General features: G+C 53.0%; 1 long non-coding RNA gene across 1 annotated transcript in view; it reads left to right on the forward strand.

Moving 5' to 3' along the window:
• The first annotated feature begins 1036 nt into the window (after positions 1-1036).
• Positions 1037-13051, forward strand: part of LOC148758974 (uncharacterized) — a 55313-nt gene continuing 43298 nt past the window's right edge. The window contains exons 1-3 of the long non-coding RNA XR_016020505.1: positions 1037-1353; positions 1952-2098; positions 7043-7137. This is a non-coding gene — a long non-coding RNA (uncharacterized LOC148758974). The remainder of the gene's footprint in view (positions 1354-1951; positions 2099-7042; positions 7138-13051) is intronic.

The raw sequence follows: 13051 nt of genomic DNA on the forward strand, positions 1-13051 counted from the left end.
GTGCCCGTTAGTGCTTGCAGTTGGGATTTGAACCCAGGTCCTCTCCTCTCCACCAGCGGGGAGCTGGCCTCTCAGAGCCAGGAGGTGGCACCTGGCCTCTCCCTGGGCCGACACTTCCATCTTCCGCCCTCACTCTGGGTTTACGTGGCTCTCCTCCTGCCAGCTCTATACCAGCTAATAAAACCACTTCTAAGGAGGTTTAAATAGTGACTGCATTTTGTTTATTTTTTTCCCTTTCCTCCTTCCTTTTTAAAAAGTTATGAAGTGATCCTTGCTTACAGAAGTTTGTGTTTTCTTCCGGAATCCCATCCTCAGAAGTGACCGCAGTTAATAATTTGATGTGTGGCATTTCAGACATTGTTTCTAGGCCAATATGAACCTTTAAAGGATGTATGTAGAGCTCTGTGCACACAGAACTTTTTCTTTACACAAAATGAGTACGGGTAACAAGATTTCTTACCGCAATGTTTGTAAAAGCCAATGATTGGAAATACCTTAAATGAAATATGCTCAATAGGGGTCCAGAGGGGGTACAGCTGTACTATGTATAACATGGCTGAATTGTGATACAGCCGTTGTATAGAATTAGTGTTTGGTTCTTAGAATAAGGCTCTCTCTGGGCAGCCCCGAGAGCTGCTTACAACCTATCACTAAACACAAACCTGAAGGACAGCCTGTCTGCGTCCTGGGAACATACTTCATGTCCGTAGCAGCTCCGCAGGGATACGCCTGCCTCACGGACGTCCTATCCAGACAGCCCAGGAGTCCTTGGGTGGGTCTGACGGCTGCCTCAGTGGCTGGATGTCTCTGGCCCCAGCTGCGGGTGACATGGAAACGGCTGCAGAGCACAATGGCCACCCAGAGGAAGTTGCTTGCTGACACTCAGGGAAAGTGCTGTGTGAGGCTCCAGCAGAGCCAGGGCAGGGGCTGAAGGACACCATGACCTGCGGTGAACCTAAACTTGAACTGAAGTCTTCCCGGAGGGCAGTGCCTCAGAATTGTTCAAATGATGGCACCAAATCACTGCATTGCTACACAGGCAGAAACCTGGGCCCAGACAGGGCGAGTGACCAGTCTGAGGTCACACAGCAGAGTAGTGATGGGGTTGTGCGTGGTCTCAGCAGGCTCCCCAGGGCCACGTGCTCTCGGCTCCGTGGAGTCTGGGCCTGGTGGAGGGGGGGACTGGGAGGCAGCTGGTGTCTTCTGACTCTCCTACTGCCTGTGTTTTCCTCAGGGTCGTCTCCACTTTCCTCTTCCTCTCCCTGCTCCTTCCTTTTGCCCGCACCCCTGGATTTGGTCTACAAATTCCCTTGTGAGAGCGGAGGAATTTGGGGCAACTTGTTGAAAAACCAGGTGAGGATCTTGGTTTGACACATTCTCCTTGGAACCCTGGTGTGATTGTGAGAGTGTGTGTGTGAATGTGCTCGTGCAGTGCGTGCGTGTGTAAGAGGGGACAAACGGTGGCTCAGCCCCAGAAGTGTTTGAACTGACCCGGGAACAGGGGCAGCCCCGGGCTCCTGTGTTCCCCCTTCTTGCAGGCCGTCAGCGGGAGTCGTGTCTCCTGCCCCAGTAGAGCCTGGAACGCTGGGTGAAGGGAGGCTGGCTCTCAGAAATAGTAAACCACTGTTTTCTTGCCACTGTTTGCCCTTATTAATACAGGTAGCAATTACCCACTCTGAATATTTGGCGACTAATTAGTTTTTCCTGTGGAGATGGCAGAATGAGGACTGCTCTGCTCTGACCTGATCCACTTCCTCAGTTTCCTGACGAGGGGTGGGCAGGGCAGTCTGACAGGAAGGGGACAGAGAGTGAGAGAATCTGCTCCATGCCTGCGATGCCCGGTAGCTGCCAGGGTCTTTGCTACAAGTCTATAGGATGATAAAAATAACCCACCCAACGTTGGTTTTGTTTTTGCTTTCATGTGCCTGGCCCATTTCCCCTGTGGGAGCAGCTCCTGGCAGTTTGCCTGATAATGTAGGTGGTGGTGTCAGAGCAAAAGTTGGAGGCTGCGTGCCAAGTGGTGTCATCTCATCCAGGAGCTGTGTCCTCTGAATCCACAAGGTGACAAGGTATCCTGACTGCAGGGACAGCATGCTAGGTGAGAGGACAGGCACAGACTTGGGGGGGCCAGAGGCTGCCGGCCGCACATTCCAGGGGGACAGGCCAGGTGTTCCCTCTGCTCAGCTGTGAGTGGAGCTGGAGATTTCCTCTCATCAACTGCGAAGCCCCTTACTCAACATCTGTCCTTGATTTGCCTTTTCGCCCTTGAACTGTTTGTTACTGGGGAATAGCTGTCAGTGCCACTGTCGTCTGTTCAGAGAGGCCAGGGTTCCAGTAGAAGGGAAGGTTGGTAATTCAAGTCTGAGCAGCCTCTTGAATTGGAACGCCCCAGGGCATGGCCCTATTTTGGGTAAGTGTAAATAGATAAATCAAACAGATATTGCTGTACCTTTTCTGGGGGCTGGGGAGCAGTGGGGCTCAGACCAGGGACAGCTAGACGCAGATCTGGGCACTGCAGCTCAGCCCACCAGAGGGGGCATTTCTTCTGTCCCCCACCCCCCCACCCCCCAGCCCCACAAGCACGAACACGGATCCTCCCTGCACAGGCTTCCTGTCCAGCACCGATTTGGGTTTGCGTCTCTGTAAGGGTGCTTTCCACCCGCCTTTCTTAGGAAATGGAAGTGTCTGACCAGGTTGGAAGGCTCCCACCACCTTCTCCCTGCAGCCACGTTCTGGGCCTGGGCTTGGCTGTGGCCAGGCCGCCGCTAGTACTTCCCTGTCCTCTGCAGCCACCTCGGGTGGGCGGGTGTCAGCACTTATAACCAGGCGGGCGGGCAGGCGCTGCTGGCTGCATTTCCCCACCCGCAGCTGCAGAGGCCTCCTGAGCCCCGCCAGGCCCTGACCACTCAGCACGTGCCCGTCTGTCCCTCTGACACAGCTGGGCCAGCCCTGCTGATGCCGGAATTTGGCTCTGGTCATTTGCACACAGTTACACCGCTGCCCTACAACTTAGTGTAACTCAAGGCCCTGGCCCTCATCGTCTGGTGTGTGGGGTTTCGTCAGAGCTCCCAGGCTTGCGCTCTGCCCCAGAGGGTGGCCAATGCCTGGCTACACGTTCGGGTTCGGTTTGCTGAGCCATGGTGGCTGCAGTTCCCGACACTTAGGTTCAGGGAAAGTGCGGGAGCCTGGGTTCCAGGCCTGGCTCTGAGTGCTGGTTCTTGCAGTTACGTGCGGCCTCCCGCAAGCTACACAGGCTGTTTGAGCCTGCGTCCCTCGTGGGGCCTGTGTCTTTGTGGTATGCTGCCCTCATATTTGGTGTCAGAAGGAGCCAGGTGCACAGGGTTCCCAGCGATGTAAATTGGAGGTGCAGGGGGCAGTTTGGGGGTGGCTACCCTCAGACAGTCTGCAGCCCAGAGAAGTGGCTTGGGATTTCCCTTTAATTCCCCAAGAGCCTGTGGGGGACAGAATTACTCCCTCCTCCCTGGAACCGAGAGAGTCCTCCCCAGTCCTGGGATGCAGGATGCCCTTGGAGGGCCCTCCCAGGTGTTTTCCAGGTCACCCGAGGGCAGGACAGCGTTTCAGCAGGCTGCATCGCAGCTTTTCCAGGCTGGGACGTGAAGTAGCTTTGGGGCCTAGTCCAGCGTCCGGGCTCGTTTCCTCTGTGGCCTGGAGCTTCACACACAGTCCCTTCAGCTGTCTCAGGAAATGCAAAACCACCAGGTGCAGGGTGGCGGTTAGATTTCCCATGTGCATCATCTGGGGCTTTTCTGTCCAGCTGCCCCTCCCCACAGCCAGGACTTCAGTGTTCCCAGGCCACGGCCACTAGGGGAATGTACCTCGGGGAGGTGGGTGCCCCCTGCAGCTGCAGGAGGATGCACCTTCCAGGGGACTTTGACCCCAAAAGGCAGAGCCATACGGTAGCTTGGAAGGCAGGGATCTTTGGTCCAAATCCCTCTCATGACCTGGTGGCCTTGGGAAAGTCCTCTGAGCACGGGGACAGTAATGCTTCCTTGGGGGCGGGGTGGGGTCTCAATAAACAAGGCACATACAGGGTCTGGGATGGTGCCTGGTAAGTGGCAGCTACCAGGAATTGCAGTGGTGGTTCCCTGCTGGTCGCCTACATCCGGCTCTGTGGGAGGCTTGCAAGTCCCACCTCGTTTAAACAGCACAACAGTCTTGCAATGTTGAGAGCATGATCACCCCTATTTTACCAATGGGGAACCTGAGGCATGGAGAAGCCAAATAATGTGCGTTTGCACCCAGGCAGTCGGGCTCCAGGGCCTGTGCTGTCCCCGTTTCTTGCTCTGCTTAGGACGTCGCTGCCCTAGGAGGCTGTCCCCCGAGGCTGTGCATGCAAGGGCCCGCAGCCGTTCTTGTGTCCTGACATCCCCAGTGGGTCCCAAGCAGCTGGCATGATTGCACCAGGACCTCGCGCTGGGGTTAGTAGGGCCTGTGTGCTCAGAGCCTGACACAGCTGCTGCTGTGCTCCTAACTCAGACGTTTACAACCGGGCACCTCGATTTTGTCACTAGTAAGAATAAGGCAGAGTGGCTACTGTGATTACGGGTGTTCTTTCTTAAAAACATTTTTTTAAGACTTGATCTTTTTAGACCAGTTTTAGGTTCATAGCAGAATTGAGAGGAAGACGGAGATGTCCCATAGGCCCCTGTTCCCCACACATGCGTAAGCTCCTCCACTCTCCGCAGCCCTCACCAGAGTGGGACACATGTTACAACGGATGAGTGTACACTGGGGCACCATTGTCATCCAAAGTCCATAGTTCGCTTTAGGGGTCAAGTTTGGTGTTGTACATTCTGTGCTTGGACAAAGGCACAGTGACGTGGCCACCATGACAATATGCTACAGAATGTTTTCACTGCCCTAAAATTCCTCTGTGTTCCCCTTACTCATCCCTCCCTGCCCCCACCCCTGGCGACCGCTGGTCTTTCTACTGTCTCTGTGGCTTCACCTTTCCCAGAACGTCCCGTAGCTGGAACCATGCTGTATGCAGCCTTTTCAGACTGGCTTCTTTCACTTAGGGATATGTATCGAAGGTTCCTCCATGTCTTTTCGTGGCTTGAGAGCTGATTTCTGTTTAGCGCTGAAGACTATTCCGTTGTCTGGATGGGCCACAGATTATTTATCCATCACCTGCTGGGGGGCATCTTGGGCTCCCCGACTGGTTGCTTCCCAGTCTTAGTGATTGTGAATAAAGCTGCTATTAATATTCGTGCGCAGGGTTTTGCGTGGACGTTAAGTTTTCAACGCCTTTGGGTAAATACCAGGGAGCATGACGGCAGGATCGCATGGTGAGATATGCTTGGTTTATTAAGAAGCGGCCAAGCTGTCTTCCCAAGTGGCTGCACCCGGTCGCATTCCCACCAGCAATGAAGGAAGAGTTGCTGCTGCTCCACACCCTCACCAGCGTTTGGCGTTGCCAGTGTCCCGGGTTTTAGCCGTTCTGATAGGTTGGTATTGAGGGGTATCTCACTGTGGTTTTAATGCGTGTTCATTTTCATTTTTAACCTTCCCCAGAGCCCCCTGCTCTGGGCCTGGTTTCTTGCTATGCTTTGTTTATTCAACAAACCTTTCCAGAGGAACTTTTCCTTGTAAGTGAGGACTCAGCCCTTCTTACTGTCTGTTAAGTGTGTGTTGTGTGTGTGAGATGTAATTATAAAGATGTAGGCGTGAAACAAGAGGACTGGGGAAAGGGCTGTGGCGGAGGCACTGGGCGAGGCCGGCCCGGGAGTCACAGTGGTGTTTACTTACCCCTTGGGGCTCCGAGCAGTGACCGCTTCTGCTTGTTCTTGGCCCGGTCAAGTGTCTGAGCCAGGGTGGGTGGACACTCAGGGAATGATTGTTGAGTGAATAAGAGGAAATTGAAGAAGGCTTCCTAGAAGAGACGGCATTTAAGCCACGGCTGAAACTTAAGTTATGTTTGATCAGGGACAGAGGAGGGAGAAAGATGGGAGCCAGGCTGAGAGACATGGAAATGCACATGGCTCCCAAGCGGTAATCAAGTGAGAGGTCCAGTTGGGCTTTGTTCTGTCACACACTGTGTGTTTGGGGCAAGTGAGTTCCTGGAAGAGAGTAGTAAAAATTTGTTTGTTCAATAAACACTTACTTGCCATGTACCCTGTCTGAAGCTCCGTGAGGGCCAACGTGAGGCTGTGGGAGGTGCTGGTGAGCTGGTGGGGGAACCAACCCATCAGGCCCCCATCGTGTCCCGGGTGCCAGGGAGGGATGTGTGGGAGAAGGGTGCAGGTATAGGTCAGAAAGGAGGGTACCAGTTTCGAGGAGGAACGGGTGTCAGGCAGAGCATGGAAGCTGTGAGAGCTCGGAGGTGGGGATGTGGGAGCCCTCCTGACGGGCACCCTGGAGGCCTGAGGACACGGTGTGGAGGCTGGCTGGGCACTTGTCGTTTACAGGGCAGCTGTGCTCATGTGATACTGAGCTAGGAGTTACCTGGTAAAGATCGCATCCACCTGAGGGAGATGTTTTTCCTCAGTGGGGCCTAGGAACATGCATTTTAGTTTTGTGCACATGGGTGTTTGGCACCCCAGAAAATTCTGACGCTGCTGGTCCTTGACACAGCAGAAACACTTCTCTTGGGGCTGGGAGCCATTGAAGCTGAAAACCCTTTAAAATCTCTAACATTGCTGCTTCTGTGGGAGCTGAGGAGCCCTCTGTTGAAACTACCCATTCTCAGCTGGCCCTGCCAGGGACCTGCCCCATCGGGGACACGTGCATGGATGTCACATTGGGCGTCTGAGTGCTCTCCTTAGTCAGGTGACAATCGGATAGCTCCTCGGTCATCTCATCTCATTCCATTTCATGTATTTCTTTGTTCCTGTCCAAAAAAGAAAAGGATTTCAGATGGCTTCTATGGCTACAAAAATATATGCACAGAACATAAATTAAAAGCAGGGTGAAAAAAGATAGAAAAAACAAAGGAGGGGACAACACAGGGTGAAGAATAGTGATATTCAGTCATCGTGGCTGTCATTTCCCTTAAAGGTGTTTGTGTTCTCGTTTCTTTCAGGGTGTATGGCTGCCCTGTGGCCGTGTGAAGGGTTAGGCTCTAAGCCGCCAGGCTCCTTCAGCTGCAAAAGCCCCGCGTCTCTAAGGAAGCTAAAGGTACCAAATCCGCACTTGATTTGTTTAATGAAATGTGCTCGTTAGTAGGCATGTGATGTCCAGCCAGCATCGTCTGGTGGTGAGAAAGTCTGGGTGCCCAGCCACATTGCTGAGCGCTGCCAGTGACTTTTTGTGCCTGTGAATGCGCGTCCCGGCTGCTCTCTAAAAGCCAGGCCTGACTGCACAGCAGCTGGCTGCAGGGCCCGTCACCTCTGTGTCTGACCCAAGGTTCCCAGGCCCCAGAGGCTCTCAGGCCTCAGGACAGCTCCAAGGCACCTGCCCTAGACTCGGTGCCTTCTGGTAACCCAAGGGGGCCATAGATTCTGTCGTTTAGGGTGGTGGGTGGAAGGGGAAGCAGCCATCATGACATTTGCCATGTGGTCCTTAGTGGAGAGAGAAATCCCGAGGCGAGACGCAGAAGCGGCTCACGTTGGTGGGGCAGCCGACCTCGCTTCTGTGATCCCTGTACTGTAGGACTTGCCCCCATACAATCTGCGTTGTGTTCCCGGGGGAATGAAAGAACCTATGAGTAAACAAACCTCCCTCCCCTGGCTGAGCCTCTATTTCATGAAAGTAAAACAAACTGAGCTAGAGCGGCTATAGCTACAGAACCTGCCTTTCCAAGGAGGGCAAATCCACGTGGGGCTTTTGTATGCCAGGAATTAGGCTCTGGGGTCACTCTGAGGACATTTTTCTGAAATTTGTAGTCATGAAAGCCAATTTTTTGGAATTGCGCAGTTGCTTCTGGTCTCCCGTGATCTTCCTTTTCTCCACTGCTTGCATGTCTTCAGGAACAGGATTCAAATGCAGCACCTGCTTGTGTGTGTGTGTGTGTGTGTGTGTGTGTGTGTGTGTGTGTGTGTGTATGTGTTTGTGTTCGTGACTTTCTCTAAATAGTAATTACTAAACAGAACCAAAGGGAAGTCTTCAGTAAGGACACTGTTTGCAAGTATTTGTCACTTTACCCATCATTAATTGAGGTTGCACAGTGTTGTATTCTTAGCTCCTTAATTACTCCTTAAATGACTAGAGTGAGGGCTGGCCTCGTCCACGGGGTGGCTTCTCTCCTGGGACACTGTCATCAGCCCCGTCTCTCCTCCCTTCCTCTCTCTCCCAGTACGGCTTTCTGAGACCCTTCCTGTTGCAGAGTCCAGAATCCCCTGGCACTTGGTAGATGTTGGTTGCTGAGGTCCCACAGTTGTCACTAGTCAGACTTGGGAGGGGAAGTGACTTGCCCAAGGCCCATGGGTGTGTTCCATGCCATATTGCTGACGGGATGGCAAGATGGGGAACGTCCTAGAGGATCTGCAAGAGAGAGGACTGCCCTTTATTCGATATGAGCTAAAATTTGAGGCGGAATTAGAGTCAGAGAGGGTCAAATATGGTTTCATATGGTCCACCTAGTAGTTTGAGGGCACATAATTACAGACGTACCTCATTGTACAGGTGTACCTCGCTTCACAGAGGTTGCATTTCTTTTTTACAAATTGAAGGCAAGACCCTCCACCAGCAAAAAGATGACAGCCCACTTTATTGTGGTGTTCTGGCACCGAACCCCCCATATCTCTGAGGTCTGCCTGTACTGCCGTGCAGAACTTGGTGTTATTAGAATGTGTCGGTTGCCTTGTTCTGACTGAGACAATTCCTCCACGGGAGCTGCTCCACACTGGTTCTCAGGGTGATCTGAGAACCCCTCTGGGGGTGGAGGTGGGTTTAACTAAGTATGGATTCAATGCTCTGACTAAGGGTTGCTGGGGCAGACACACTTTTAATAGTATGCCTGCTGCTATGTACTATTTGAAGGTATAACCCATGTTCCCCTGGGTCAGAGATGTCCTGGGACTTGTTAGTTCATCAGCCATGAATATCCTCAGCCTCTCTTTTCAAGTCTGTGTGCTATCCTTTAATATCCTTTGGGATAAGCAGTATTTATCATCTGTTACAAGGTGTAGTACATGCATACGGAGGCTGGCATATCTGTAGGGAGGGTTGGCAGGCTGGGGACCCGGGGAAGAGCTGATGTTGCAGTTCAAGTCAGAAAGCCGCCTGCTGGGCAGAACTCCCTCTTGCTTGAGGGCGCTCAGTCTTTCTTCTATTTGGGACTTCAACTGATTGGGGGAGGCCCACCCACATTATGCAGGGCAATCTGCTTTACTCGGCGAGCACCAATTTAAAGGTTCATTTCACTCAAAAATACCTTGTGGGGACATTCAGAATAATGTTTGACCAAATCTGGGCACAGTGGCCCAGCCAAGTTGACACATAAAATTAATCATTGCAGCCCCTAAGATTCCATCTTTCAAATATTCAGAAGTTTCTTTGGTTCTAGAAGTCTGATGTGATATATGCAAGGTAGAGTTCTAGACCCTGTGGGGCGACAACAACGCGTAAAACTTCCTAAGCAAACCTGAGTTCTTTCTATCAATTAATCAACTGGCGTGGAGTAGCCATTCTCTGCCCACCTGAGACAAATGCAAGTGTGGCGTAGTTTCATAAACATAGATAATATCTCAGAGGCTTCTTTGATGAAAGTGTTATCTTTTAAAATAGAGCCCACCCTTCCTTTCTTCCTTCTTCCTCTTCTTCAGTCAGTATCTACTGGGCATCTAGCACATCCCAGGTGCACGTCCAGGCACTGGGGAATCAGAACAGAGAAGACATCCTGTTACCAATGGCGGGCTCAGAGCCTGAGAGGCTCTGGGAGCAGTCAGTCTCCTGAAGGTTAGAGCCAGGCTTCCTCCCCTCCTCTGAGGCTTCCTGAGCAACACCAGCTTGTTAACACACAGCCCGTAGACGTCCTGCGCTGTCCTGGGAGCACCACCAGGTCTTTTTACCGAGCATCTTTCCTTTTCAGCAGAGGGGCCTTATCCCCTTTCCCTAAAGGTGGGATCGAGGACCAGAAGCCTCAGTGGGCAGCTGGCTGGAAATGCACTCTCAACACCCGTCCCCCTGAGTCCCCTCCTCCAGCACCTGCATTTTAACAAGATCCCCAGGTGATTCGTGGGCCTGCCAGTCTCTCATGTGCTTCCTTTGTCCTCATCCCTCTCAAATACACAGAAAAGCTCCATATTAGGTCTGGAATAACTGATGGCCCAGCCAGTGGGCCACCCTGCTTGGGAAGATTTTCAGCAAGTGCAAGAGTTTGGGGTTTATTCTTAAGCTGAGCAGGAGTGGGCCCTGGTGTCCTCTTCCTGGGCTCAGAGGGCGCAGCCTGGGCCCCCGGCTAGGCATTGAAAACCTCCGGACAAAGGTATATGGCCCGAGGGTCCCCCAGTGGAGGACAGCCTATGTTCCTGCGCCTCCACTGACTCCTGGAGGGGCATTGGGCCCGATTCCTCACTTCTCCAAGATAGTGGTCCCTGGTTTGAAATGGAGATGATAGAAAAGCCTTCTTACTGAGCTGGGAAGATGCTCAGAGCCACAGCGCATGGATGGTGGCCTATGATGGCAGCGGATTGCACTGGGGAGGGCCAGAGCTTCTGGGGCTGGCACTGGAACCACCCCGGCTCCTCATTGCTCAGTGGGGTGACGCCTGCTGTTTAGGCTGTCCTGAGGATTAAGTGAGATTGTGCCTGCAAAGCACCAGCTATTATTTTTATAACAACTGGCTTGTGTAACTGCCCTGCGTGCAGAGCCAATGGGCTGTGGCTTTGGGGAAGCCCCACACCTGACTCATCCAAGCACAGGTGGGGACAGGTTGAGGAAGAGGCCACTTCTGGCTGTGGCAGTGCCTTCTAGATTGTTCATGAAAGCACCATTTACCCCAGGGTACGCAGGCCTCGATTCCTGAGAGAATCCGTAAGAAGCACGGAAGTTGACATGTTGCTAAGCAGATTTCGTTCGCAAGGTGTTCTCTCCTTCTGAGGTAATGGCGGATGTGAGCACTGCTGTGGTGACAGGTTGTTCAAAAGTGCACAGCTCAGTAGTTCAGGTAGCATGCCTACATTTTGTGGTCATGGAAAGTAAGCCCCGTCCAGGAAATTTTAGCGTGGGGTTTTCTTCATGCCGGGTTCTGCCTTCCAAAGCTGATTTTATTTTGTGTCTTGGGTGACTGGGCAGGATTCAGAAGGACAGAATCTACATACAGCACAGGGTTGAAAGGTCAAGGCCATTTCAAGAACTGAAGGAGATTAAAAAAACAAAATCCCACAAGGAGCTTAGAGCATCAAGGAGTTGGATGTTCTGGGGTCCCGAGAACGTGTCACTAGCTGGTGAATTTCTTTGTAGCAAATGGCCCTGATGTTTTGCTAGAGTAGGAGCAGCACCTGTAGCTGTCCAGGGAGTTAGTTCAATATAAGAAGACTTCGTTGAGAGCCTACTGTGTGCACTGAGGGTGCTGGGTGAGGAGGAGATGGCGGGTGGGGTGACGGAGGTGGTCAGGAGTGCAAGGACCAAAACGGGGCGGGCGGGGGCCCAGGAGAGGCTGGAAGGAGAGCTCAGAGTCTATGGGGCCTGTCATTGACCTGAGAAAAGGAACCTCTGCTGCTGCCCCAAGGGACGGCTGATGAGACCTGACGTGACTGACACAAGCAAAACAAACCCAAAAGTGGATGGATACTGGGGCCTGAAGAGGAGACGAAAGGCGCCTTGGCCTGGGGGCTTCAGGCCGGTCAGGCTTGGCCTGGGGGCTTCAGGCCGGTCAGGCTTGGCCTGGGGGCTTCAGGCTGGTCAGGCTTGGCCGACCGGTGCTCCCCCCTGAGCAGATGCCAACCTCATCCTGGCGTTTTCCGGGCTCTGTTCTTTGATTTTTCTGCATCTCATCTCTTTTGAATGAGAGAAAAATGCATGTGAGAATGGAAAGAACTGGGGAGTGGGAAGTGTCCCTCGAGTCTCAGTACACCAGTGAATGGCGTCTCATTGCTGTCAGCGGCAGCAGACTCCTGGATTCTGAAGATGCGGAACTTGGGCAGGATGGGGATAGCGTGTGTGACGCCTCCGGGGAGACATGTGGGCTGGGGAGGGGTGACCAGAGGGAGCTGGAACCATCTGGCGGCTTCTTTACTGATGTGTTTGGACCCCTGGGCTGGGCTGCCTGAGAAGCTGGGCTCAGCTGGGACCGGGACCACCTTGTGTGGTCTCTGGGTGACTTGGGCTTCCTCATAAGACAGAGGCCTCAGGGTCATTTGACTTCTTGATGGCAGCTCAGGGCACCAAGGGCCAGTGTCCCAGCAGAACAAGGAGAAAGCTATACGGCCTCATTTTGGAAGTCACATGGTGTCACTTCAGTTGGTTGGAAGTCATATTCTACCCAGGTGAAAGAAGAAGGGACACAGATTCCATCTCTAAATGGAAGAAGGGTCAAAGGATTTGTGGCCATGTTTTAAAGACTGCTTCACAAAGACCTCATATGACAGAGACTCAGATTGGGTCCAGGGTCACTGCAAGTCAAGGGTCACCGAAGTTCCTCATGAATGACACCTTGGATGGGACAGAAGCCAGTTCAGAGCACACCTGAAGAGCCTCATGGATTGAGAACGAGCAACCACTGGCAGCTCCCTGGCTGTTGGACCCCTCTTTCTCAGGCATAATGTGTGTCTGGGCTCTGGGTGTTACTACCTGTTTTGCAGGTACTTCCTGTTTGGGTGGCTGTGCTGAGTCCATGCCCGTCCGAGAGTCTAGGTTACAGTCTGCAGCCCTCCCCTCCCCCTCGCTGCCCATTCCCATGACGCCATCTCTGTGCACTGAGCCTCATGGCCCCTGCTCCGCAGTGAGTCTCCACCCAGCGGCAGACTCCCTTACAAACCCTACAGAGGAGGCGCTGGGGAACTGGGCTGGGCTGGCTGGTGCGCTCCACTGCTGTCAGGGATCACACCGGTTGTGGTGGGAGCTTTCACACAGCTTCCCTCCAAACAGAGGTGTCACCTTGCTCCGCGCTTGGGCCACTGGATGGACACCTGTGGGTGCTAGGCCATTA

This window comes from Rhinolophus sinicus, chromosome 2 (assembly GCF_057876585.1).
Source record: "Rhinolophus sinicus isolate RSI-liver-muscle chromosome 2, RSI-T2T, whole genome shotgun sequence".
Lineage (NCBI taxonomy): Eukaryota > Metazoa > Chordata > Mammalia > Chiroptera > Rhinolophidae > Rhinolophus > Rhinolophus sinicus.